The sequence below is a fragment of the Panthera tigris genome, chromosome C2, assembly GCF_018350195.1.
Source record: "Panthera tigris isolate Pti1 chromosome C2, P.tigris_Pti1_mat1.1, whole genome shotgun sequence".
NCBI classification, from domain to species: Eukaryota; Metazoa; Chordata; class Mammalia; order Carnivora; family Felidae; genus Panthera; species Panthera tigris.
Genome location: NC_056668.1, coordinates 34,504,118 through 34,531,940, shown reverse-complemented (window position 1 = coordinate 34,531,940; position 27,823 = coordinate 34,504,118). Strand labels below are relative to the sequence as shown.

Genomic DNA, 27,823 nt, shown 5'->3' with positions numbered 1-27,823 from the left:
TTAACAGAAGACCATGGGGGAGGAGAAGGGGAAAAAAAAAGTTACAGAGAGGGAAGGAGGCAAACCATAAGAGACTCTTAAAAACTGAGAATAAACTTAGGGTTGATGGGAGTGGGAGAGAGGGGAAAGTTGGTGATGGGCATTGAGGAGGGCACCTGTTGGGATGGGCATTGGGTGTTGCATGGTACCAATTTGACAATAAATTTCATAATTAAAAAAAATAAAAAATAAATAAACTTCATTTAACTGGGCAAAATAAACAAATTGAGGCAACAAATAAAGGCTCATGTCCTGCAAATGCTACTTAGGAGGAGATAAGCCAATGTGAAGAAATCCCTCTTCTCCCCATTTCTCACCTAAAACATTCTGGAAAATGGATCTGTGAGGAGCAGCTCATTCTTCCAATGATAAAAATTAGGTTAAAACTGCATACAAAAGTTGAATGTTGCCATCTTTATCCCAAAGTACATTCCTATAGGGTGATCCTACTCTTTTGAAAAATAGTTAGAAAAAAATCAAATAAACTGCAGGGAAGCAGCAGATCCAAAGCCCAGGAAGAGTTAAGACCAGCAAAGCAATCACCTGCCACATCCACTGTGAGCATAGGACCATATCTTGATAGTGTTAAACCTTAAAACCAACGCTGGAACATTAGGGATAATGGACAGTGGATACTATCACTCTCTTTTTGGTGGCCCACACCTCTAAAACAGAGGCTCTTTCTAAAGCTTATTTGGTGAGGGGCGCCTGGGTGGCTCAGTCGGTTGAGTGTCCAACTTCGGCTCAGGTCATGATCTCATGGTCTGTGAGTTCGAGCCCCACGTCGGGCTCTGTGCTGACAGCTCAGAGCCTGGAGCCTGCTTTGGATTCTGCATCTCCCTCTCTCTCTGCCCCTCCCCCGCTCATGCTCTGTTTGTCTCTGTCAAAAATAAATAAACATTAAACAAAAAATTAAAAAAAAAATAAAGCTTATTTGGTGAAAACTAACAGGACTTTATTTTATTTATTTATTTTTACAGAACTAGAACAAATAATATCAAAATTCATTATGGAACCACAAAAGACTCTGAATGGCCAAAGCAATCTTGAGAAAGAAAACAAAGCTGGAAGTATCACAATCCTAGATTTCAAGGTATACTACACAAAGCCATAACAATCAAATCATATGATACTGGCACAAATATACACACAGAGGTCAATGGAACAGAATTGAGAGCCCAGCAATATACCCACTTATCTGGTCAATTAATCTATAACAAAGAGGCAAGAATATACAATGGGGAAGAGACACTCTTTTCAATAAATGGTGCTGGGGTAACTGGACAGCTACACGGAAAAGAATGAAATTGGACTTTTACACAACATACACAAAAATAAACTCAAAATGGATTAAAGACCAAGGCCTCTGGGTGGCTCAGTTGGTTGAGCATCCGATATCAGCTGATCTCACTGTTCTTGAGTTTGAGCCCCACATCGGGCACACTGCTGTCAGCACAGAGCCTGCTTTGGGTCCTCTGTCCCCATCTCTTCCCCTTCTCTGCTCATGCTCTCTCAAAAAATAAACATTAGAAGTATGGATTAAAGACCTATATATGAGACCTAAAACCATAAAACTGGTAAAAGAAAACATGGAAGTAATATCTTTGGCAACAACCTTAGCAACATTTTTCTAGATATGTTTTCTCAGGCAAGGGAAACAATAGCAAAAATAAACTATTGGGATTACACCAAAACAAAAGGCTTCTGCACAGTGAAGGAAACCATCAACAAAAGAAAATGACAATCTGCTGAATGGGAGAAGATATTTGTAAAAGATATATCCAATAAGGGGTTAATATCCAAAAAATATGAATAACTTATGGAACTCAGTAACAAAACCCCAAATAATCTCATTAAAAAATGGGCAGAGGACCTAAATAGACATTTTCCCAAAGAAGACCTACAGGTGGTTAGCAGACACATAAAACGACACAGGCTCAACATCACTAATCATCAGGGAAATACAAATCAAAACCACAAGAATCACCTTACAATTGTCAGAATGGTTAGAATCAGAAAAAGGAAGGAAGGAAGGAAGGAAGGAAGGAAGGAAGGAAGGAAGGAAGGAAGAAGAGAAGGAAAGGAAAGGAAAGGAAAGGGAAGGGAAGGGAAGGGAAGGGAAGGAAGGAAGGAAAGAAAGAAAGAAAGAAAGAAAGAAAGAAAGAAAGAAAGAAAGAAAGAAAGAAAGAAAGAAAAGTAAAAGGAAATGAAATAACAAATGTTGGCAAAGATGTGGAGAAAAAAGAACCCTTATGGTACTATTGGTGGGAATGTAAGTTGGTACAACCACTATGAAAAACAGTATGGAGTTTCCTCAAAAAATTTAAAAAAAGAAAATAGAAATAATTCTACTACTGGGTATTTACTCAAAGAAAACAGAAACACTAATTTGAAAAGATATATGCATCCCTATGTTTATTATAGCATGATTTATAATAAGCAAGATATGAAAGCAAGCCAAGTATCCATTGATAGATAAATGGATAAGGAAGTTTTATATACATAATGGAATGTTATTCAGCCATAAAAAAGAATGAGATCTTGCCATCTGTGACAACATGGATGGATATGGATGGACTTGCCAAGAGAAATAAGTCAAACACAGAAAGACAAATACCATATGATTTCACTTATATGAGGAATCTAAAAAAAAAACAAACAAACAAATAAAAACACCCTTAAATACAAGAGTGAACTGATGGCTACCAGAGGGAAGGTTGGTGGGAGGTGAGGGGATGAAATAGATAAAGGGGATAAAGAGATATAAACTTTTAGTTATAAAATAAATAAGTTACAGAGATGAAAAGTACAGCATAGGGAATATAGTCAATAATATTGTAATAATGTTCTATGGTGACAAGTGATGACTACATTTACAATGGTGAGCATTGAATAACGTATAGAATTGTTAAAGCAATATGGTTTTTTTGTATTTGTTTCATTAATTTATATTTATGTTATACTTTATAATTCCCTTATATTTTTAAAATTTAAATCCAAGTTACTTAACATATGGTGCAATAATGATTTCAGGAATAGAATTTAGTGATTCATCACTTACATATAACACCCAGTGCTCATCCCAACAACTGTCCTCCTCATTGCCCATTTAGCCCATCCCCACACCCAACACCCCACCAGCAGCTCTCAGTTTGTTCCCTGCATTTAAGAGTCTCCTATGGTTTGTCTCCCTCTCTGTTTTTACCTTATTTTTGCTTCCCTCCCTCTATGTCCATCTGTTTTGTTTCTTAAATTCCACATATGAATGAAATCATATGGTATTTGTCTTTCCCCAACTGACTTATTTTGCTTAGCATAATATACTCCTAGTTCCATCCACGTTGTTGCAAATGTTAAAGAAATATGTTTTTACACCTGAAACTAATAAAATATTGTATGTTAATTATACTTAACAACAACAACAAATAAGCCTTATAGTCAGTTCTTAATCTGATGTGGTTGGGAAGAGGAAGAAGAATCTGTTTCAACTTGCTCTCAATTCTTCTGAATTGAGGAGTTTTTTGCAACATTCAAGAACAAATACATTTTTTAAGTTTATTTATTTATTTTGAGAGAAAGAGAGAGAGCACATGTGTGTGCATGTGCAAGCAGGGGAGGGGCAGAAAGAGAGGGGTACAGAGAATCCCAAGCAGGCTTTGCACTATCAGCACAGAGCCGGATGTGGGGCTCGAACTCATTAACAGTGAGTTCATGACCTGAGCTGAAATAAAGAGTCAAACACCTAACTGAGACACTCGGGTGCCCCAAGAACAAATATTTTTAAAATCTTTGTATTTTTTCAGGAAAAACTTATACAAATAAATAAGAGTCCAATAGTCATTTCCAGTGATAGAAATACCTTATTGAAACTAACTTTTGATCAATAGTGACTTGTAAAATAATGCACTGCTTTGTAAAGAACATTTATGGGAAGGCAATTCTGAGGTTTCTTTGTGATTAGTTCTTGCTTTTTGTGCAAGGATTGGTTTTTTTGTTTTGTTTTTTTGTTTTTTGGGTTTTTTGTTTTTGTTTTTGTTTTTAGCATAAAGCCCTCTACCTTTCTCTGCTATTCTTGAGTACCACTGAGAATATTTTGATTAAAAAAAAAAAAAAAGAATATTTTGACTAGTTTTGGTGCCACCAGTCTGATAGTCATCTTTCTTTAGGTACAATTCACCGACATACACTGCTTGACAAGGAAAAAAAAAATCTACAAGAATTTCCTGAGAAGACATTCATATGCAGCCTGTGTTAGATTTTCACTTTCATTTGGCATTTTCCAACTCAACTAATTATCACTCAGTGTAAACTTTAAAAAAGAAAGTCCTAAGTAACAACAATAACAAAAAAAAAGCAAGAAAGAAAGAAAAAGGGAAAGAAAGTTTTGTTACCTAACTTCAGAGATTTTCCTGTCATCTTTAAATAGAAGAAAATTATATTGGTTGGTGCTTTTACATATCTGCATATCATGTGTGTTTTCTCTCTCCTTCTCTCTCTCGCTCTCTCTCTCTCTGTTTCTCTCTACCTTCACCCCTCACACTCCCTCCTCTATGTATAAATCTAATGACTTGTTTCTGTAGAATACAGGGTCTTTACTGATCTATTCAAATTCAAGAATTTATTGCCCTTTCTGGATTGTTGCTATCTGTGGAGGTTTGTCATGTTTTAACTCTCCATCAAATATATCCATTACCTAAGTTTCCTGTTCTCTTTCACGGGCTATATGTGGCAATTATGCCAAACATAAAAATGTTTATGACATGAATTGAAAATATGGCAATGAACATGTGCCACCAGGATATATTTATAAGAAAATACTGTATTTCAATCAATCATTCTAAGATGTCATTGATTATAAGACACATCATTATATGCACCACTAAGAAATAAAACATATTTCCATTTAAATTTGACACATCATCAATTGTAAAATACATCCTCATTTCATAGATGAGAAATATAGAGAAGGAACATACCATAGAATTGATGAAATGTGGTAAGATTCTGTATGTTGATATGCTTTTTTCCCTTGTAGTACTTTTACTGTCTACTACTGAGCACCATTGTATTTTACTTACCTGCCTTCTTTCATTTTTCTTTTTTCAAATCGTATTTATGTACAGGCCATTTTGTTGATTTGGCCTTCATTTTAAGATGGAGTTTAAAGCCTGTGTTTGGGTTCCTTCCAATCTATGTCATGGAGTTTGGTGCCATTTATTCCTGGAGAGTTAATTTCATTTATTCTGCCTTCAGTTGGCCAATGACAGAGCTATCAGGGAAACCTGGCTCAAGGGCGCAATAACTAGGTACTACCCTGTTATTACATATTAAAAGGATTACTTCAAAATACATATCCATTTTAAAGGCATTTGGGCTGGTTATACAAACTTGTGAGGAACTTAGTCTTCATTGTCATCCTTCTTTCTGATGGCCAATTTTCTTACTTAGCATTCCAAAACATAAAGGTCAGAAAGGCCCTATTTTTCTGGGTTAAGTTTACAGTCCCTAGTAACAGCTATGTGTTCTTTCTCTCATATCCTCAAGGGTAGCATTTAACAATTAGCAAATCTAATAAACCTTCCAGTTGGCTGAAGACAGGGAAGTGGGATTCTGCCCCCAGGGAAAAAAAAATGATATGCATTTCACACTGACTTTTTGGAAAGCAATTAATACTTCATCCCATAATTAGGGATTCCAAGTGAATGTGGGTGAAGGCAGGTCAGTTTTAGGACAAATACTAAGGAAGAGAATTATGATAGATTACCAGGTAAGATATTTTGGGGCAAATGGATTTTTTATCTATTCACAGTGTATAGTTACAACTTCAAGCCATCAATGCAAGGACCACCTTGGTTTAGGAAAAGCATTTGCTTTATCTCAAGGAAAAGCTTATAATATAGTTTACAAATATAATATAGTTTATAGTCACACAATGGATTCTGGAAAAAAGTCACTCATTCATTTCATATTTTTTTTAACATCTGTTATCAGCCTGGCCTGGGCTAGGTTTAGAGACACAGCAATAAAATAGCTTTGGCCTTTGCCTTTAGGGAATTTATAATATTGAAGAAAATACAGATATTAAATAATTGTATGTGTAATAGATATTACAAAAGAGATGGGAAGGATGTCATGAAACCCAGCCTTGTGTTTGATAAGAGCCAAGGTGATGACAACTTACTTAAGGCTTCAAAGATGAGTGCATATTAATGTGGTGAAAGTGGGGAATGGGATGGGCTACCCAGGCTCAGGGAAGTCAGTCCACTTGAGGGCCCATAGGCCAAAGAGCTAATAGTACCTTACTAATGCCAAAAGAAACCAAATGTGAATGAAATATAAAGAAGGAAGCATGTAAGGGATGAGGTTGAAGATAACAGGTGGGAACCATCCGCACTGTGGGAAGCCCTGTTGGACTTCATTCTAAAAATATTAGAAAGCTGTTAAGGGTCTTAAGTAAGAATTATTTCATTTTATGATTTAAATTTTTTTAACATTGTAGCTGAGATTAAAGAATAGTTTAGAGAAGAAATCAATTGGATGTAGATCACTTAAAAAAACATTGTAGTAAGTTCAGGTGGGACTGTGATGGTGGGAATCAGAACAGGGCGGCTGGCAGTAAAGCTGAGAAAAGTGGTTAGCCTAAGAGCAATCTGAAGGTAGACTCTTTTATAGGGGCAGTAAAGAAAAGGAAACCATCAAGGATGACTGCATGAGTCCCAATTTTCTCTCTTGAGTAACTGGGTATGTGGTGATAACATTTCTTTAAAAAAAAAAAAAAAAAAAAAAGGAAAACCAGAGAGAAAAAAAGGAAAAAAAACAAAACAAAACAAAACAAAAAAAACAGTAGTGAGGAAGAAATTCCAGAGGAACTCTGACATTTAAGGATCAGGTAAGAAAGATATGACAAAGGAGATCAAAAAGGTACAGCTAAATCAATAGAAAATATAGAAAAAATATTAAATAAATGAAGGAAAGAATTTCCAGGGTGAAACAATGTCAAATGCTGCTGAAAAATCAAGTTAAATAAAAACTGCAGTTGTTCTACTGGATTTATTGACGTAGAACTCACTGGCAACCGTGGTTAGATTAGTTTTGGCAGTGTAGTACAGGTAGAAACCACTAGGAATGACTGAGAAGGGAAGTAATGAAGTTATTATAAACTCATTTAAAAAGTTTGACATTGAAAGGGAAGATGTGAAACATGCATTTGGAAAGGAGCCAGATACGAGAGTATATGTTAGTCAAGGTTTTTTTGAAAGCAAGTAATAAAAACTCATCTTAAACTAGTCTAAATAAAAAGGGAGGAAATTCCTTACAAGGATAAAAAGAAATCTCAATGAATGCAAGGGCAAGCAGGGAACACAATTTGCCAGAATTCAATTCACTAACTTATTAGTTTCCAAATTTGTTTGACTATTTAGTTTTAGTTGACCAGATTTTATTGTGATTATATAAGTCTTTGTGAAAATATTTATTTTTGTCTCTGCCCTCTTTATTGCTAGAGTGGAAGACTGCAGTGTAGACAAAAAAGATTGAGGTCATAAGATAGTATAATCACAAGAATGAATATATTTTTTCACAGATATATTCTTCTAATGAATATATTTTTATAAATATAATAATGGAAAATATATCATTTATGAATAAATCTTGACAGTGATATAATTTAAGAATACTTATGTTCCATATGTTCTTCTTAGTACATCTTTCTTATACCTTCATTGCATGCATGATCTCATCTTAGAGGTCAGTAATTAGCAATCAGTGGCATACATGCTGAAGAAAGAAAGAGTGCAGGGTTGGGAGTATCAGGGATAGCCAACAGAAGATATATTTTACAAAAGGGGACTATTAAGAAATACTTTCTCTTGATTCAGGAGTTAAGGGCAGAAAGTAAGGAAAGCAGGTGGAATTCTAATCCCAATTAAAAAACCATTTCTGACCTAGGACGAGGTATCTGTTACTATAGTAGCATAAATATTTAATTTTCTCCATAATTGGTGTGGCCTAGAAAAAGGAGAACTATATCTATTTATCTTTTGCCTTACATAACTAAACTTCTCAAATGAATATATGATTTTTATAGCTAGTTTTACTGTACACTATGTGACAAAGTTTTTATTTTATCTTTATAATTTATGATGTGATTATTATTATATTATCCCCATTTGATTGGGACAGAAGGCTTAAGAAATTTGGCCAAAGTTGCAATTTTTTTTTTTTTTTTTTTTTTTTTTTTAGGATGAAATCAGTGTTTAAACCTGGACAATCTGTTTCCAGATCTAGTTTGTCCCCATGGGTATCCATTCCCTATCCCACCAGTCTACCAGTACTACACTCTTACTGGTCATAACTAATCATCTAACCATCGATTCTTAATGTCCCCTTCTTGACTTCTCTATAATTTTCAATGAGGTGTGTTTTGAAACTTTTTCTTCCCTTGATATCTGTAAATATTATTATTTTTCTTTTACCTTAAGACTTCTGTCTCCTTTGTCTTCTTTTTTGGATTTTCTGCATCTGCCCTCTAAGGGTGCATTTGTCTCAAGTCTTCAAACATGATTCCAAATGTATATATAGTACTTTAGTTTCCATTAGGAATAAGTCCCTTAAAACACATTCTCTGAACAAAGATCTTGATACCCTAGTAGAACTACATGCTGTAACCTCTACTCCAGGCACAGCAAGCTTTACACCCTGTGCTTTGAACAGCTTTGCTAGACTGATCATACTATGTACACAATCTAACTAAATCATTTCCCCAGTCCTGTGTAATCCTGCATTACTTTTCTCCACCATTTTCAGTGTTACTTCCTGGTTCCAGCATGCCTCATGCTTTAACATGATGTTGCTGCCTAGTTTCCCTATATGATCTTACTACTGCAGCCTAGTTGGTCTACTTGGTAATTCCATAACACTCTTTGTACTGTCCAGGAGACAGTAGAGCCAAGAGTGTGTTCAGGAGTCAAACTACCTTACCATTGTTTTGTAAGTTCTATATATTCTAGTTATAGTCTTTTTTAAGATAAATGTTTTGCAAATACTTTCTTCCAGCCTGGGTCTTGTCATTTCATTCTTTAAAGAGTGTCTTTCAAAGAATAAAAAAAAAAAATAATTTTATTGTTAAATTTATCAATATATTTATTTATGGGCCAAGCTTTTGTGTTTGAATAAAAGAAATCTTTGTCTAGGGGGTGCCTGGGTGGCTCAGTTGTTAAGCATCCAAATCTTGATATAGGGTCAGGTTGTGATTTTACTGTCATGAGATCTAGCCCTGTGTCAGGCTCCACACTGAGAAGACCCGGGTTGGGATTCTCTCTCTCCCTCTCTCTGCCCCTCCCCAGCTTCCATGCGTATGCTTTCTCTCTCTTTCTCTAAATAAATAAATAAATAAATAACCTCAAAAACATAGAAATCTGTGCCTAACCCAAGGTCAGAATGGTTTCTCCTATGTTTTCTTCTATAATTTTTACAGTTTTAGGTTTACAATTTAGTTTTATGATTCTCTTTTATGACTTTTGTATTTAATTAGCAGTATGGATTATATGGAATAAATGTAAAAATCCAATTGTTCATGTATCAAAGATTATCCTTTCTGCATCAAATTTCCTTTAAACCTTTGTCAAAAATCAAGTAATTGCTTGGTGTGGTCTATTACTGGACTTTCAATTCTGTCCCAACAGTTCATTTATCTGTCTTTTCCCCAAGACCACATTGTCTTTATACTATGGTTTTATAATAAGTATTGTAAATCAGGTAATATTTATTTTTCTTTTAAACACTTGTTTTGGTTATTCCAAGTCCTTTGAATTTCCATGTGAATTTTTTAGAATTGACTTAGCAATTTCTAAAAAAAAAAAGGTATACTAGGATTTTAATTGGGATTGCATTGATTCTATAGATTAGTAAAGGGAGAACTGTCATCTTAACAACATTGATTATTCCTATCATTGAACCTAATATGTCTCTACATTTATTTAAGTGTTCTTTAATTTGCTGAAGCAATATTTTATAGCTTTCAGTGTACAGAACTTGAACATTTTTTACCAGATTTATTCCAAAGTACTTCATATTTTTTAATGTTCTTTCAGTTGTAATCTTTTAAATATTTCAGTTACCTCTTGTGGTGCCTGGGTAGCTCAGTTGGTTCAGTGTCTGACTCTTGATTTTGGCTCAGGTCATGATCCAAGGGTCACGGAATCAAGCCCCAAGTCAGACTCCACCCTGAGAGTACAGCCTGCTTAACACTCCCTTTCTCTCTCTACCTCTGCCCTCCTTTCTGCCTTGTGTGCTCTCTCTCTCTCAAATAAATAAATAACAATAAAAATTAAAAATTAAAATTTCAACTACCTCTCATTAATTGCTAGTGTACAGAAACAATTGGTTTTTGTATTTTGATCTCATATTCTGTAATTAATTAAACTCACTTGTTAATGCTAGTAGATATTTTACAGGTTTCCATATAGACAATCACAGAATTTGTAATTAAGGGCATTTTCTCTTTCTATCCAACTTAGACAACTTATTTATTTTCCAAAATGCACTGTCCAGAACTTTCAAAACAATATTGAATTGAAGGGATGAGAATGGGCATCCTTGTGTTGTCCCTGGATTTAGTCTTTCACCATTAAGTATGTTAGCAGAAAAACTTTTGTAGATGACCTTTGTCAGGTTGAGGAAGGCCCCTTCTCTTCACAGTTTGCTGGGAATTCTTATCATAAATGGATGTTGGATTTTGTCACATTGTTTTCCTGTGCTTATAGAAATGATCACATGATTTTTCATTTTATTGTTTTCATGTGGTGAATTATATTAATTCATAAATGTTAAACCAACCTTGCATTCCTTAGATAAATCTTACTTGTTTGTTCATGATACACTATCCCTTTTATATATGGTTGAAATCTATTTACTAGTTTCCTAAAAATATTTTTTTCATTTAGGTTTATGAAGGATATTCATGTTTAGTTTTCTTTTTTGTGATGTCTTTGTCTGGTTTTGGTTTAATGGTCATGATGGCCTTATAGAATGAATTTGGAAGTATTTCCCATTCTTTAATTTTCTGGAAGAGTTTGTGTTGAATTGGTATAATTTCTTCTTTAAAGGTTTGATAGAATTAATCAGTGACACCATCTGGGCTTTCTTCATGGGAAGTTTACTTAGTAAAATTGAATGTCATATATATATGTGTATATATATATATATATATATATATGTATATATATGTGTGTGTATATATATACACACATATATGTATGTATATATATATATACACACACATATTTGTGTGTTTATGCATGCATATATACATATATATTTATAGATTATCTATTTCTTCTTCAATAAGCTTTAGTAGTTTTTGTCTTTAAAAAACTTTTTCTATTTTGTTTCAGTTGTTGAATTTATAGGCTAAAGTTTCTCATAATAATATTTTAATGTCTTTTTAATATCTGCAGAATCCATAGTGATGTCCCTGCTTCCATTCTTCATATTGGTATATTGGTAACATACTTCTATTCTCCCTTCCTTCCTTTAATTAATCTGGTTATAGGATTACCAATTGTATCAACCTTTTCAATGAATTAGGTTTGTTTATTTTTGGTTTTCTCTATTGATTTTGTTTTCTATTTCATTCATTTCTATTTTGGTCTTTTAATTTCTTCTACTCACTTTGGTTTAGTTAGCTTTCTTTTTCTAATTTTTAAAATAGAAGCTGAGGTCATTGATTTGAGACTTTTCCTCTCCAACAGGTGTTTAGAGCTATGCATGCATTTTCTCCTAAGTACTGCTTTACTCCTAAGTACTCCCAGAAACCCTGTGTTTTTATTGTAATTTATTATAAAATATTTTACAATTCTATTTCATCTTTAACCCATGTGTTATTTATTATCAAATATTCAGGGATTTTCCAGATATGTTTCTCTTGTTTTCTCATTTAATTCCATTGTGGTCAGAGAACAAACTCTTTATAATTTTAATCTTTTAAAGTTATTGAGACTTGTTCTTATTATCCATGATAGTCTATTTTGGAAAATTTTCCATGTGCACTGGAAGAGTGTGCATTTAACCAATGTCCATTGGGTCAGTGTGTTGATAATATTCTTCAAAAATTCCATATTGTTACTGATTTTGTTTATTTATTCTATCATATTTTGAGAGAAAGGTATTGAAATATCTACCTGTAATACTGTACTTGTCTATTTCTTCTTTCAGTTCTATCAGTTTTGCTTTATGTATTTCAAAAATCTGGTATTAGATGCACAAAGATTTAGAATTATTATGTCTTTTTGATAAGTAGACCCTTTGATCACTATGAAGTAATCTTCTTTATTCCTGTAATATTATTTGCCTTGAAATGTACTTTGTCTGATATTAATATGGCTGCTTCAGCTTCATTTTGAATAGTTTTAGCATAGCATCTCTTTTGTATATTTATATTTACAATGAATTTATTATAGGCAGCATTGATCTGGGTCTTCTAATCTGACAATCTCTTTTTAATTGGAATGTCTGGACCTATTATATTTAGTATGATTATTCATATATTTAGATTTAAGTCTATCATCTTTTTTTTTTTTTTGTCCTTTCTGCTCTTTGTTCTACTTCCTGCCTTTTCTGTCTTCTTGTGGACTCAGTATGTTTTAGTGATTCCATTTCATTTCCTTTTTTGGATTATTAGTTATACTTCTTTATTTTCTTATTTTATTGATTGTACTGAGGTTTATACTGATGTATACTGAGTATACATCTTTAACTTAACATATTCGACTTTAAGTGATTTTATATCACTATATGTACATGTAAGTTGACAATAGTTTACTTCCATTTCTACTTCCTGGTCTTTTAGTATTTTTTCATTTATTTTACTTATACATGTTATAAAACACAATGAATTTGTTTAAGTCGTGAATTATCTTTTGAAGAAATTTAAATTATAGGAAAATTTTTTTTTTTTACCCACATAGTTACCTTTTTTGGTAATCTTAATTCCTTTAGATGTATACTTTCAGCTGGTATCATTTTTCATCTGCATGAGAAAGTTCTTTTCAGTTTATTGTAGTGTAAGTCTCCTCAAAATTATTTTCCAGTTTTTATATATTTGAACTACCCTTGTTTTTTCATTTATTTTTGAAAAATATATTCACTGAGTATTAAACTCTAGGTTTTCTGTCTTCTCTTTTACATTTTTAAAGATATTCCTCCACTGTTTGCATTTTTCCAGTGAGAATTCTGCTTTCTTCCTAACTTTTATTTGTATACATATCTCTTTTCCTTTGGCTGCTCTTAAGAGTTTTCCTTTTATAACTGGTTTTAAGCAATTGTATTATGAAGTGTGTTGATGTGATTTTCTTTACTTTTTGTGCTTAAAGCTCATTTAGCTTCTTGGAATACGGGTTTTTAATTTTCATGACATTTGAAAAACATTGGCCAGTGTTTCTTTAGATTGTTTTGTTTGCCCCTTCTTTTTTCACTACTTCAGGGATCCAGTTACATATTTAAAAGGTTGCTTGAAGTTCTTCCAGAGCTCACTTGAGCTTTGCACTTGTTCTAAAATTATATTTTCTGTTTTAAATTTCGGACAGTGTCTATTGCTTTTTCTTCAGTACCCTTAATTTTCATTTAGACATTGTAGTTTTCATCTCTACAAGTCTGATGTGGGTCTTTTTCCTATCTTCAATATTTCTACTTAACTTTTTAGACACATGTATTCAAGGCATAATTACTGTGTTTATTCTTTGGGTCTGCTAATTCTAGCACTTATGTCAGTTTTAAATCAGGTTTGATTGATTGATTATTCTCAGTATGGATCATATCTTTCTGCTTCATTGCATGTCTTCAAATCTTTGGTTGGGTGACAGACCTTGTGGATTTTACTTTCTGAGTCTTCTTATGCCTATAAATATTCTTTATGTTTTTTTAAAGCAGTTTTATGTATTTGTTTATTTTAATTTGAGAGTGTGTGTGTGTATACAAGTAGGGGAGAGGGGCAGAGGGAGAGAGAGAATATTAAGCAGGCTCCACACTCAGCATGGAGCCTGATGTAGGGCTCAATCCCATGACCCTGGGATCATGACCTTAGATAAAATCAAGAGCCGGATGCTCAACTGACTGAGCTACCCAAGCATCCATTCTTATAAATATTTCTTAAGCTTCATTCTTTTTTTTTTTTTGCACATAACATTAATGACATTTATTTAGTTTAGATAAAGACTTCAAACACAGAACACTGTTAGGCATTAATCATTAGGAACAACGTAAAAGAGATGTGATGTAAGGCAAGTATTATATAAGGATGAAATAGATAAACACAGTTTTTATTTTTCTACAGAATTTACTGCAAGTTACCATGCTATGAAAACAAAACCCACCCACTCTTAATATGTCAAATTTGTTTAGTAATTTAAAGAAAAATATATGACTCCCATCACACAGATAATTCTAAATCTACTTTGAAAATCAAATCATCAAGAAGTATCTGTCTGGAGAGACTATGGACCTACTATCACATTATAACAAAGATAAGGCTGTTATCTTCACAGAATATATGGATAATTAGTAATCAACAATTAACATAGTGAATGTTCTAATATTTGGGTAAATATTGGAAAACTATTTTAAAAAAAAACAAATTTGTGTGGACATTGTTTACTTTGCCAATGAGATTAGTTTGGAAAAGGGGTCTTGTTTAGTCTAGAAAATCTTGAGTCCAATATAGTTCTGGGCTAAACATATACTGAAGATCCTTTACAAGGACAAGTAGGCTTGGAAATCATGCAGTCTTATTTTGAATTAGCTTGCTTTAGTCCAAGGTATGGAATTAATTATCAAGTACCAGGAATTTCTGTAATACCCAATGCCAAATGGCTATAACATTCTACTTCCCATTATGATGATTCCTTGATTAGAGGTTGGTGTGAGGCATAAAGCATATTGTGAACTATAAAATAAATTGTACTCCAATGCTCGGATCTCTAAAGATAAATCTTGTTTTTCAATATAAGAAACTCACTAAATCAAATGAATGCTAATTAGAGCAAAAGTAGTATAAGTAAAACTGGGGCAGGAAACTTCTAATTACACAAGAAATACATGACTTAATCATTCTAAGAGACGAATCATTTTCCCAGTAGCTCCACTGCTATGGATGATATTTTCATGAGCCTGGGCCACCTTCTCCAATGAATACTGACTGAGAGCCTATTACAGGTTTCAACCAACCAATTTCCATTCCAGCTTGAAGGGCTGCTGCATATTGCCTAAATTCCTCCTTAGTTGATGAGTAGAGAGCAACCCCAATTATACCAGATTCCTTTGTCATGGTGTCCCGTGGGTTTATTTCAATAGGACCTCTGCTGCCAACAGCTATTACTCGCCCTCCATGTGACAGAAGATTCAAATCATTATTAAGATTTACATTGGCTAACATTTCAATGATCACATCAATTCCTTTTTCACCGACAGATTTCTTAATTTTATTAATATAATTACGTTCTCTGTGGTTAAACACTTCATGGGCTCCATTTTGCAAAACGATGTTTTGTCCTTCCTCAGTACCAGCTGTGCCCAGAACCTTTAAACCACAAACTCTAGCAATCTGGCATACTGCCAGTCCAACTCCTCCACTAGCCCCATGAACCAGAACACTTTCTCCAGCTTTCACATGGGCACTGTGGAGCAGAGCTCAATAAGCAGTAAAAAATGGGATACCGATGGCAGCTCCTTGTTTAAAGTCCAGTTTTTCTGGCAGTGGGTAAACAGTGAGATCTCCGCAAGAGCATACTCGGCATAGCCCCCAGAGATGGTGCTGGTAGTGAAAACTCCATCACCTTTCTTGAAAGTAGATGTATGATCTCATACAGCTTCTATTACCCCAGCCACACCTGAACCAGGAGTATAGGTTGTAAGAGTGGTTTTATCCTGTGAGTACCAGAACAAATATATGTTTCCACTGGGTTTACACCACGTGCATGGACCTTGATTAGAACCTGATAGTCTTTTGGAGTTGATACTGCCACATTCGACTGGAATTTCAGCCCTTCCGGTCCACCAAATTCAAAAACTCTAATTGCTCTCATCAATTTCAGTCCAGTTGCCATGGTGACCTGGTTCCAGAGAGGGGAAGCAAATTCTGCAAGGGCTCACTCAGATTCTACCTTAAGCTTCATTCTTGTATGCAGTCAGGTTACTTGGAAATAGATCCTTTATGGTCTTGCTTTTATGACTTGTTAGGTGGCTCCAAAAAAGTACCCAGTATAGGGCTAACTATCCCCCACTACTAAGACAAGACTCTTCTGAGTACCCTACCCAATGCTACATGAATTATGAGTTTTTCTGGTATGGCTGTATGGAACAGGTACTTTTCCTGGCCTGTGTCAATGTTGTGCACTATTTGCTTTAATCCTTTTGGATGCTTTTTACTACCTCTGGCAGTCTCCTCAAATACAATCACTGATCACTTCTCTGTGGAATATTCAGCAGGATCATTCTGCATGAGTCTGGGTTATTTTTCTGTGCAGGTCCCTCCTTTATGGTGTTGCCCTGTAAACTCTAGGCTGCTTTTTCTCTCTGGACTTCCACTTCCTCAGGCTAGGTTCTTCCTGTGTTCTTCTTCTCTGAACCATAACTTGGAAATCTCTCATGGCAGAAAGCCCCTACATTTGTAGGGGTCACCTCAGATGTTTTCTATTTCTCAGGGATTACTCTCTTCGGTTGCTTGATGCCCAGCACCTTGATTTTGATGTTGTTGTTGTTGTTTTACACAGGAGGGTAAATCTAGTACTTATTACTACATCTCATTTGAAGCTGAAGTCCCAGCTGAACTTAATAATAGAGATGGGCCATGGGAATATTAAGAAATCTATATATAGTTCTGCAGAAATTCCAGTTTATGGTAAAATATTGAATCAAAGTTTCTTTATACACATACATATGTATATCTTTTTAATTTAAACTACTTTACTCTAGGGGAGTATCAATTTTAATGAGCACCAAATTCAATTCTAAATACTGTTCACTTAAAAAGTAAGAAAAAAAAAGTTAAAAAGAAAGAAAGAAAAAAAGACCTGGATACTGCAAAAGTATCTGTTATTTAATAGGCAGTGATAACTTCATAGAAATGTGTACCTCAAATTTGGCCTCTACAATCTTTTTATTTTTTCTTAGTGTTTATTTATTTTTGAAAGAGGGAAAGAATGTGAGTGGAGGAGGGGCAGAGAGAGAGGGAGCCACAGAATCCAAACCAGGCTCCAGGCTCTGAGCTGTCAGCACAGAGCCTGACACAGGGCTCAAACTCACAGACTGCAAGATTATGACCTGAGCTGAAGTCAGATGCTTAACCTACTGAGCCACCCAGGCCCCCCTTCAATCCTTTTATATTAGAACTATTCTTAGATCTTAAAGAATTTTCTAACCTCATCCCACTAAGGAAGAGTTTCAACTTTTATCTGTCAAACAGGTTTTAGATCAAAAGTATAAGTAGTAGAATATTGAGTCAGGTGAAATGATAAACTCTCTCATGAAATAATTTAATATGATTGGCCTAGAAATTGTTACTTTTCCACATGAAAGTTAATTTAGGAGGTGTTCATGAAGGGAAGTAATGCAAAGATATCTACAAGATTAATTATCTCTGAAAAAGTTCTCAAAAGATGTTTTGATATAGGTAAATTCACATGTAGATTATTAATTTTATGTAAAGACAGATGTTTGTTTAAAAAAATCCCTAGTATTAAATCTAATATCAAGTAACTAACTTTTGTTTCACTGTAATATCTTGGAACACTGTGAGTCTTTTCAAGTTTAAAAGGGATTACGACAACTGCTAATAAAAAAGAAAATCTTGGGGCGCCTGGGTGGCTCAGTCGGTTAAGCGTCCGACTTCGGCTCAGGTCATGATCTCTCAGCCTGTGAGTTCGATCCCCTCGTCGGGCTCTGTGCTGACAGCTCAGAGCCTGGAGCCTGTTTCAGATTCTATGTCTCCCTCTCTCTAACCCTCCCCCGTTCATGCTCTGTCTCTCTCTGTCTCAAAAATAAATAAACGTTAAAAAAAAATTAAAAAAAAAAAAGAAAATCTTGAAAATAGGATACATTTAACATTAGAAGAAAATAGATGGAAGCAAATAGTGGAAGAATTAAATTAGAAAGCAACTTCAAGGTATTCAATGCTTAAGTGACTCAATGTTACGAAAATTTTGTGTTAGAAAGAGGGGTTCTATTAAAATTGCCCTAAGAATCATACAGTGTAAGGAAAATGACTTCAAAATGAGAAAAATAAATTCTGAAAATCTAGGTCATTTATCTGAGATTTCTTATATTTCCTGAAGTTTTGTGCTTTAAACTTTTTGATACGTCACCTAGAGACAGTCACTTTTTTTCACTGAAGATCAAGTTATCAGCAAAGTACAAAATGGTAATTAAAAATTTCTAGTTCAGTACCAGGCACACATTGTTCTTTTAATGAATCAGATTATCTCAACTTTGTAAGGATTAATTAGGCACTTGTAGCAGTTCCTTTAAATTTCTCAGAACACTATGCCACTAGATAACTAAGCAGCAGTCTTGTAAACTCAGAGTTAATAGAGGCTCCAAAAATCCATTACACTTAATTCACTAGAGTCAGAATTTTTACTATGATGTTATTAAAACATTATTATATATTTTTATGTAATGTTAACTAAGGTTGTGTAAGCACTAAATATCATTGAATGAAAGGGGGAAAATTAATATTGCAGTATTTTTCTTTTAGAAAAAATAAAATTACAGAAAAATAAATAGGACAATAGTTTTTGAAACCTGTATGTATTTTCTCTCCAAAATTAACAAACGTTAAGATTTTAGAAATGTAGATATTATAGATTAAAGGGGAATTATTTTGGAATAATTTCTGATTTATGGAAAAATTGTAAAGACAGTATAAAGAGTTATCATATACCTTCATGAAAGTTTCTCAGTGCTAACATCTTATACAAACACATGTATTAAAATCAAGAAATTAACACTGGTACAATGCTATTAACTAACTTGTAGATTTTGTTAATATTTCACATTCTTAAATTCCATGATCCATTCCAGGGGATATCAGTTTAACTGTATGTATGTACATATATATGTGTGTATGAACTTCTAATTAATGTCAAACACAAATTTTTATATGTCAGAATTATATATTTTTTTCATTAATCTTTATTTTTAAGTTGAATTAAATTGACATATAATATCACATTAGTTTGAGGTGTAAAAGATAGTGATGATATTTTTATACATTATGAAATGATTATCATTATAGGTCTAGTTACTATCTGTTGCCACACCACATAAAGTTATTGCAAATTATTGACTATATTCTCTCTGCTGTACATTATATCCCTGCGACTTATTTATTTTATAACTAAGTTATTTTATAATTAGAAGTTTGTCCTTCTTAATCCCTTCACCTATTTTGTTCATGCCTCCACCGATCTCCCCTTTGGCAATCACTAGTTTATTTTCTGTATCTATGAATCTGTTTCTGTTTTGTTTTGCTGGTATATTTGTTTTGTTTTCTAGATTACACATATAAGCAAAATTATATGTTATTTGTCTTTCTCTAGGTTATTTCACTTAGCACAATAGCCTCTAAATCCAACCACATTTTCATAAATGGCAAGATTTCATTCATTTTTATGGCTGAGTAATATTCAATTGTATATATATATATATATATATATATATATATATATATATATATACATATACCACACATATATATACCACAATATCTTTAGCCATTCATCTATCAATGGGCACACATTACTTCCATATCTTGGCTATTGTCAACAATGCTGCAGTGAACATAGGTGTATACATATCTTTTCAAACTAGTGTTTTCTTTTTCTTTTCTTTTTTTCAGATAAATACCCAGAAATGGAATTGCTGGATTGCTATACATTTTTGAGGAATCTCCATACTGTTTTCCATATTGGCTGTACCAATTTACATTCTCACAATAGTTCACATGGGTTCCCTTTTATCCACATCCTCACCAATACCTATTATTTCTTATCTTTTTGATAACGGCCATTGTGACATGTGTGAGGTAGTATCTCATTTTGGTTTTGATTGGGTTTCTCTGATGACTATCGATATGGAACATCTTTTCACATTCCTGTTGGCCATCTGTGTGTCTTTTTTGGAAAAATGTCTATTCAGGTCCTCTATTTGTTAATCAGGCTCATTATTGTTGTTGTTGCTGCTGCTGCTGTTTCTGTTAATGAGTTGTATGAATTCTTTTTATATTTTCAGTAACAACTCCTTATTAGATACATCATTTGCAAGTATCTTCTCCCATTCATTAGGTTGTCTTTTTTGTTTTGTTGATGGTTTCTGTCAATGTGTAAAGCTTTTCAGTTTGATGTAGTCCCATTTATTTGTGTTTTCTTTTTTTTTTCCTCTTGCCTGAGGAGGCATATCCAAAACAATGTTGACAGGACAAATGCCAAAGAATCTATTGCCTATGTTTCATCCTAGGATTTTTATAGTTTCAGGTCTTACATTAAGGTCTTTCACTAATCTATTATGAGTTTATTTTTGTACATGGTGTAAGAAAGTGGTCTAGTTTCAATCTTTGGCATGTAGCTGTCTAATTTTCCCAATATACTTTATTGAAGAGACTGTATTTTACCCTTTGTATGTTCTTGTCTCCTTTTTCATAGATTGGTTGATCATATAGCATGGGTTTATTTCTGGGCTCTTTATTCTGTTCCATTGATCTACATATCTGTTTTTGAGCAAGTACAATACTGTTTTTATTAATATAGCTTTGTAGTATAGTTTGAATCAAGAGAGCTGGGATACCACTTAACTTTCAGTCATCATGTATCCTTAGCCTTCTTCAGCTGGTGACAGTATCACAGTCTTTCCTTCCTCTTCACATCCTTCATATTTTTTTAATGTTTATTTATTTTTGAGAGAGACAGACAGAGAGCAAGAAGGGGAGGGGCAGAGACAGAGAGGGAGACACAGAATCTGAAGCAGGTTCCAGGTTCCTAGCTGTCGGCACAGAGACCAACATGAGGCTTGAACTCACAAACTGTGAGATCATGACCTGAGTTGAAGTCTGGCATTTAACCAACTGAGCCACCCAGGTGCCCTACATCCTTCATAATTTTTAAGAATATTGATCAGGTGCTTTGTAGACCATCGTTGATTCAGTTTTATCTGATATTTACTTATCAGAAATTCTAAAAAATTTTTGGAAGAATATCAGAAGTGAAATGTGCTTCTTATCAAACCCTATCAAGGGTTGTATCACAACATGTCTTATCACCAGTGGTGTCAATTTTTTTCACTTAAGGTGGAATCTGACAGGTTTCTCCACTGTAAAGTTCCTGTTTTTCTCTTTTCATAGCCTATTATTTTGAAGCAAGTAATAAAGTCTAGCACACATTCCAGTGGAAGAAAATTAAGCTCCACCTCTTGGAGAGAGAATAAATTATTTAGAATTTTTCTGAAGGAAGCACTTTCCTTTCTCCCTCATTATTTTGTCAATAAATTATATATATTAGGATGTACGTGTGAATATTTACTTTGGTCTTTGAGTTATAAATACTATTACAGGCATAGCTCAGAGATATTGCAGGTTTAGTTCCTGCAATAAAGCAATATCACAATAAAGTGAGTCCACTGAATTTTTTGGTTTCCCAGTGCATATGAAAGTTATGTTTACACTATGCTGTAGTCTATTAGGTGTGCAATAGAATTATAGCTTAAAAAAAGTCTGTGACAATTCAAAAATACTTTATTGCTAAAAAGTGTTAACCATCATGTGAATTTTCAGTAAGTTGTAGTCTTTTTACTGTTGGTGGGTCTTGCTTTGATATTGATGGTTACTGACTGATCAGGGTGGTGGTTACTTAAGGTTGGGGTGGCTGTGGCAGTTTCCTAATATAAGACAAATTTTGCAGCATTGACTCTTTTTTTCATGAACAATTTCTCTGTGGCATTGATGTTGTTTGATAGCATTTTCCCCACAATAGAATTTATTGTAAAATTGGAGTCAACCCTCAAACCCTGTTATTGCTATATCAACTAAGATTATTTAATATTCTAAATCCTTTGTTGTCATTTCAATAATCTTCAAATTATCTCACCAGGAGTAGATTACATTTGAAGAAACCACTTTCTTTGTTCATTTATGAGAAGCAATTCCTCTTCTGTTCAAGTTTTATCATAAGATTGCAGCAACTCAATCACATTTTCAGGCTCCACTTCTAATTCTAATTCTCTTGTCATTTCCACTACATCTGTGATTACCTCTTTTCACTGAAGACTTGAACCTTCAAAGTCATCCATGAAGATTGGCATCAATTTCTTTTAATGCTGACATTTTGACCTTTTCCATTGAGTCACAAATGCTCTTAATGGCATTTAGAATGGTGAATCCTTTCCCTAAAGTTTCCAATTGATTTTTCCCAGATCCATCAGAAGAATCATTATCTATGTCAGTGATAGCCTTATAAAAATGCACCTCTTAAATAGTAAGATTTGAAAGTCAAAATTACTCCTTAATCCATGGGTTGGAAGCATGAATAGATCTTATATTGGCAGGCATGAAATCAACATTAATCTCCTTGTACATCTCCATCAGAGCTCTTAGATGACCAGATGCATTGTTGATAAGGAGTAATATTTTGAGAGGAATAGTTTTCTTTTCTTTTTTTTTTTTTTTCTGAGCAATAGGTCTCAATAGTAGGCTTAAAATATTTAGTAAATCATGTCATAAAGAGATGTGCTGTCATCCAAGCTTTGTTTTTCCTTTTATACATCATAATCACAATAGACTTAGCATAATTCTTAAGAACCCTATGATTTTCACAATGATAAATGAGCATTGGCTTCAACTTCAAGTCACCAGCTGCATTTAGCTCCCTAACAAGGAAGTCAGCCTCTCCTTTGAAGATATGAAGCCAGGCATTGACTTCTCTCTAGCTATGAAAGACCTAGATGGCATCTTTTTCCACCAGAAGCATCTTTTTCAATACATTGAAAATCTATTGTTTACTGTAGCCACCTTCATTAATTATTGTACCTGGATCTTCTGGATGATTCGTTGCAGTTTCTATGTTAGCACTTGCTGCTTCACCTTGTACTTTGATGTTAAGGAAACAGGTCCTTTTCTTAAACTTCAGGAACCTGCCTCTGGTAGCTTCAAACTTTCCTTCTGCAGCTTTCCTCTGCAGCTCTTATAATGTTAAAGAAAGTTAGGACCTTGCTCTAGATTAGGATTTGGCTTATGGGAACACTGTGACTGGTTTGATCTATCCAGACCACTAAAACAGTCACCATATAAGCAATAGGCTATTTGTTTCACTTTCTTATCATTTGTGTGTTCACTGGGGTATCACTTTACATTTCCTCCAAGAATCTTTTCTTTGCATTCACAAATTGGCTATTTGGCACAAGATACCTAACTTTTGGCTTAGCTCAGCTTTTGACATGCCTTCCCTACTATGCTTAACCATTTCAAGCTTTTGATTTAAAGTGAGAGACATGTGACTCTTCCTTTCAATTGAACACTTAGAGGCCATTTGTAGAACTATTAATTGGCCTAATTTCAATATTGTTGTGTCTCAAGAAATAAAGAGGCCTGAAGAGAGACAGACAGATAAGGAATGGCCAGTCAATGGAGAAAACAGAACACACACATTTATCTGTTAAGTTCACCATTTTATATGGGTGTGGTTCATGGCACCCCAAAACAATTATAATAGTAACATCAAAGACCATTGATCAAAGATCACCATAACAAATATATTAATCATAAAAAAAGTTTGAAATATTGTGAGAATTACCAAAATGTGACACAGAGCCACAAAGTGAGCAAATGCTGTTAGAAAAATGTTGCCAATAAACTAGCTTGATGCAGGATTGCCACAGACTTTCAGTCTGCAAAGAATGCAGTATCTGTGAAGTGTAATAAAGTGAAGTACAATAAAATGAGGTATGCTTATGCTACTAACAGTCCAATACTAATTATTTATTTTGCTGCTCAATGGATCCTGCTTTGACTATTTGAGAATCTTTCTGATTGGTTTGTGTCCTTTTATTGTTTAAAATTTTTTTTTAAATGTATATATTTTTGAGAGAGAAAGAGAAAGAGCACAAGCAGGAGTGGGGCAGAGGGAGAGGGAGGGAAAGAATCTTAAGCGGCTCCATGCTCAGTGCAGAGCTTGATGCAGGGTTCAATTTCGTGAACCATGAGATCATGACTGTGAGATCTTGACCCAAGCCAAAATCAAGAATTTTGGCTTAATTGCTGATTAGATGCTTAATTGACTGAGCTTAATTAAGATCAATTAAGATGCTTAATTGACTGAGCCATCCAGGCACCCTGCTCCTTGGGCCCTTTTGACATGATCCCATAGTCTCCTCCTCCTCCTCCTCCACCACCTCGTCTTTCTTCTTTTTCTTCTCCTTTTTAACACTCCTTCTGGTCCTATTAAATTCTCTAGGTTTATCTTGGATTTTTTTCTATCCAGCCCTAGAATCAGCCATTTATCCAAGGACCCCTGGTTCTTTTTGTTGGAGAATGGTTTTCAGAATCTAAGATCTCGGTGCTGGGTATGCTTGTTGTTACTGTGATGTTATTGCTTTCATGTCCTCTCAGCAGACAGAGCTAAGAAATATATGTGTAATACAAATCCATGTGTATACATGTTAAAAATATCTGTGTGTGTGTGTGTGTGTGTGTGTGTGTGTGTGTGTGTGTGTTTGAGGGGGTAGGTGAGTTCATTTCACTATCTCTGACTTTAACTTCAGAACCACAGGGTTTATTTTCCCCTTCCCCCATTGCTTATTTGTAACTTCTATCTCTGACAGAATGAAATCCGGCTCCCATTATCTACAATTTATTTACTTATTTGCTCAACAAATTGCAGTATACATGCAGTGTAGCTTTAGAATACTTAGTCCATACTGCTGTGAAAAATAAATTTATCAACTAGAATATAGTGTTTATGTACAATTCTTTTTGTTTTTGGCCTTCAAGAATCTAGTCAAAACAGTATTTTCTGAATTTGATTTAGGTTAGCTTCCTTTTTTCTCCATTAGTGTAGTTTTAAAGGTAATTCTCTTGAGTAAAAACAAAGTATAGGCAATATGGGATTTAGAAATGTAATATTGCAGAAGTTCATTTTTAAGATGATTGTCATCAATTTTAACAGAAGCAGTATTCTAAAGCATTACAATCCATTATAATTATAACTCACTCACCTCAAAATTATCAGAGCTCTTTGTCTTTTAAGTGGGGGCAATTACAGCATTGCACTAAATCCTATTGGAGTGAAGGCAGAGTTGGGTAAGATTACCTGCCCTGACTTTCATTAGACACAGCCACAATAGCACAAGTCTGCCTCCTCCCGTCTGAATTAACTGAGTTACCCTGGTCTGCTACCCTTCTTGTCATGGTCTTGATATTGTTTTAATGTCATATCTTCCCAATGACAAGTTTTATTATATCTATATTATAGAAAATGAAACAGTTTCTAAAAGTGACTTGCCCAAGGTCATATGGCTCATAAATGATAGAACTGAGACCAGAATTTGGCTGTATTCAAAGTCCAAAGTGTGAAAAATTAACATATGAGTGTTAGAATTTCATGTCCTGAAGAATACAGCATGGTTGGGTTTGTAGTAAAGCACCCAGATTATTTTGTACAGTAAATGGACATTTTTATAGTTTTTTGAGTCATCCATTGCCTATTTCTTTATTGTCAGTTGGCTCAACCTATGCAACTTTGAAGACATTTCTACCTAAAAAAAAATAACAGGGTCCTATTTTAGTCAATTTTCTCATACTTCACAGTTTGTCTTTTGTCTCTAAATAATTCGGCATGGTTATTTTACAATGCAGTTTCAATAGATTGGCTCTACTTGAATAATTTAGCTTTGACTTTGAATATGTAAAATAAGTATAATTTCATTAAAATGTTCCAAGTCAGTTCCAATTCCTATTCTGTTTTTGTTCTGTTTTGTTTACTGAGAATTTGGGAGTGTCTAGTATGTACCCATTGGGGCATTTGCACAGATAAAGGATTTTCTGAGAATGGTTCTGGTTGTATATAGCACAAGGCTAATCAAAGGAAAGTTTTTTTTCTTGTTTTTCCCCTGTCATCAGTCATGGATTGAAAGCTTCATACAATACAACTAGAATATTTTTCTAAAGAAATAAAAAAAAAATTAAATACCAAATATAAAGCCCAATTTCTTATGATTATATTTTTCAAACTGATATTGAACTTTCTAAACATGTTTTCCCGATTTCTGTATTTTTTGTTTGTGGATAGGTCACAAACATTTGTTTACCAGCATTTATGTATGAAACATATTGGTCTCTGATCAGAGGCTTCCTTTTGAAAAGTGCGACTCAGTGTTAGTGTCCATCACATTCCAAGTCAGGTTTCAGTGACGTAATATTTATTCCCCCTGTATGTGTGAACTATCTTCAAGATCTTAACGCTTTCTTACTTTTGTACTAATCTAGGTTATTGGAGAGCATTGTATATGAAAAACATTACTTTTCTTTGCTATAGTATTGCTTGTGCAGAAATATGTTACCATTTATTAAGTGATTATTATATGCTATGTCCAGTTTTAAATATCTTATATGTATTAAGTCATTTAATCCTTTCAATATGAAAGCAAATACTATTATCATTCCCACCCTGTAGAAATGGAAACTGAAGCACAGAGATTGACTTCCCATGATCACATATTAGTGAGCAGGAGAGTTGAGATCCAAACTCAGGCAGCTTAGCTCTTAAGTCTGTGTCCTTGTCTTATCATACTGTTGTCCACAAAAAATCTGGGAAGGCCTTCGTATTTATCTAAAATTGGTTTCCAAGTATATGGTTCAAAATGTTTCTCAATTCCTATCACTTATGGAGGCATTTCTAACTAGAAGGCACAATTTTGAGCTTATAGAATTTTTTTTTTTTTTAATTTATTGTTTATTTATTTGAGAGAGAGAGAGAGAGAGAGAAGGGGAGGGGCAAAGAGAGAAGGAGACACAGAATCTGAAGCAGGCTCCAGGCTCTGAGCTGTCAGCACAGAGCCTGATGCAGGGCTCCAACTCAGGAACTGCAAGATCATGACCTGAGCCGAAGATGGACACTTAACTGACTGAGCCACCCAGGTGCTCCAAAGGTTATAGAATTATAAACACTTGATAACTTTCCCGTTTTGCTTTTGCTACTAGGCACTTGGGAACTAAGGTCTGAACTCAAATATCATAGATTTTCTCTATTCTTTTTGTTTTTGCTTTTTCCAAGTATTGTTTTACTTATTGCAAGTATTTTTATTAGCCACCTTGAATTCCTTTGTTGAATAGGTGGTATATAAATAAGCCAATTAATGTCCTAAAGCAGTTCTTCTCTCATGTGATTTAAATAACAAAAATATATTCTCTAATGGTTTTGGAGATGGGTAGTCTGAAATCAAGTTGTCAGCAAGGCCACATTTCCTCTGGAGGCTCTAGGGGAGAATCTATTTTTTGCCTCTTTCAGCTTCTGGAGCCTACTGACCTTTGACTTGTGTCTGTGTCACTCCAATCTCTGCCCTCATGGCCACTTACCTTTTCTGCTTGTGTCTACTCTGCAGATCTCTTCCAAGGACACTGTCATTGGATTTAAGAACCAGATAATGTAGATAATCCAGGATGATCTCCTCATCTCAAGATCCTTAGCTTAATTATGTCTGCAGAGACCCTTTTCCCAAATAATTTAACTTTCACAGGTTCTGGGGATTAGGA

General features: G+C 34.2%; 1 long non-coding RNA gene and 1 pseudogene across 6 annotated transcripts in view; both read right to left on the bottom strand.

The window, feature by feature from the left end:
- The window catches only part of LOC102961944, a 285,798-nt gene that overhangs the window by 250,605 nt on the left and 7,370 nt on the right, over window positions 1–27,823 (bottom strand). The window lies entirely within an intron of this gene.
- Window positions 15,139–16,136, bottom strand: LOC102961666 (annotated as a pseudogene).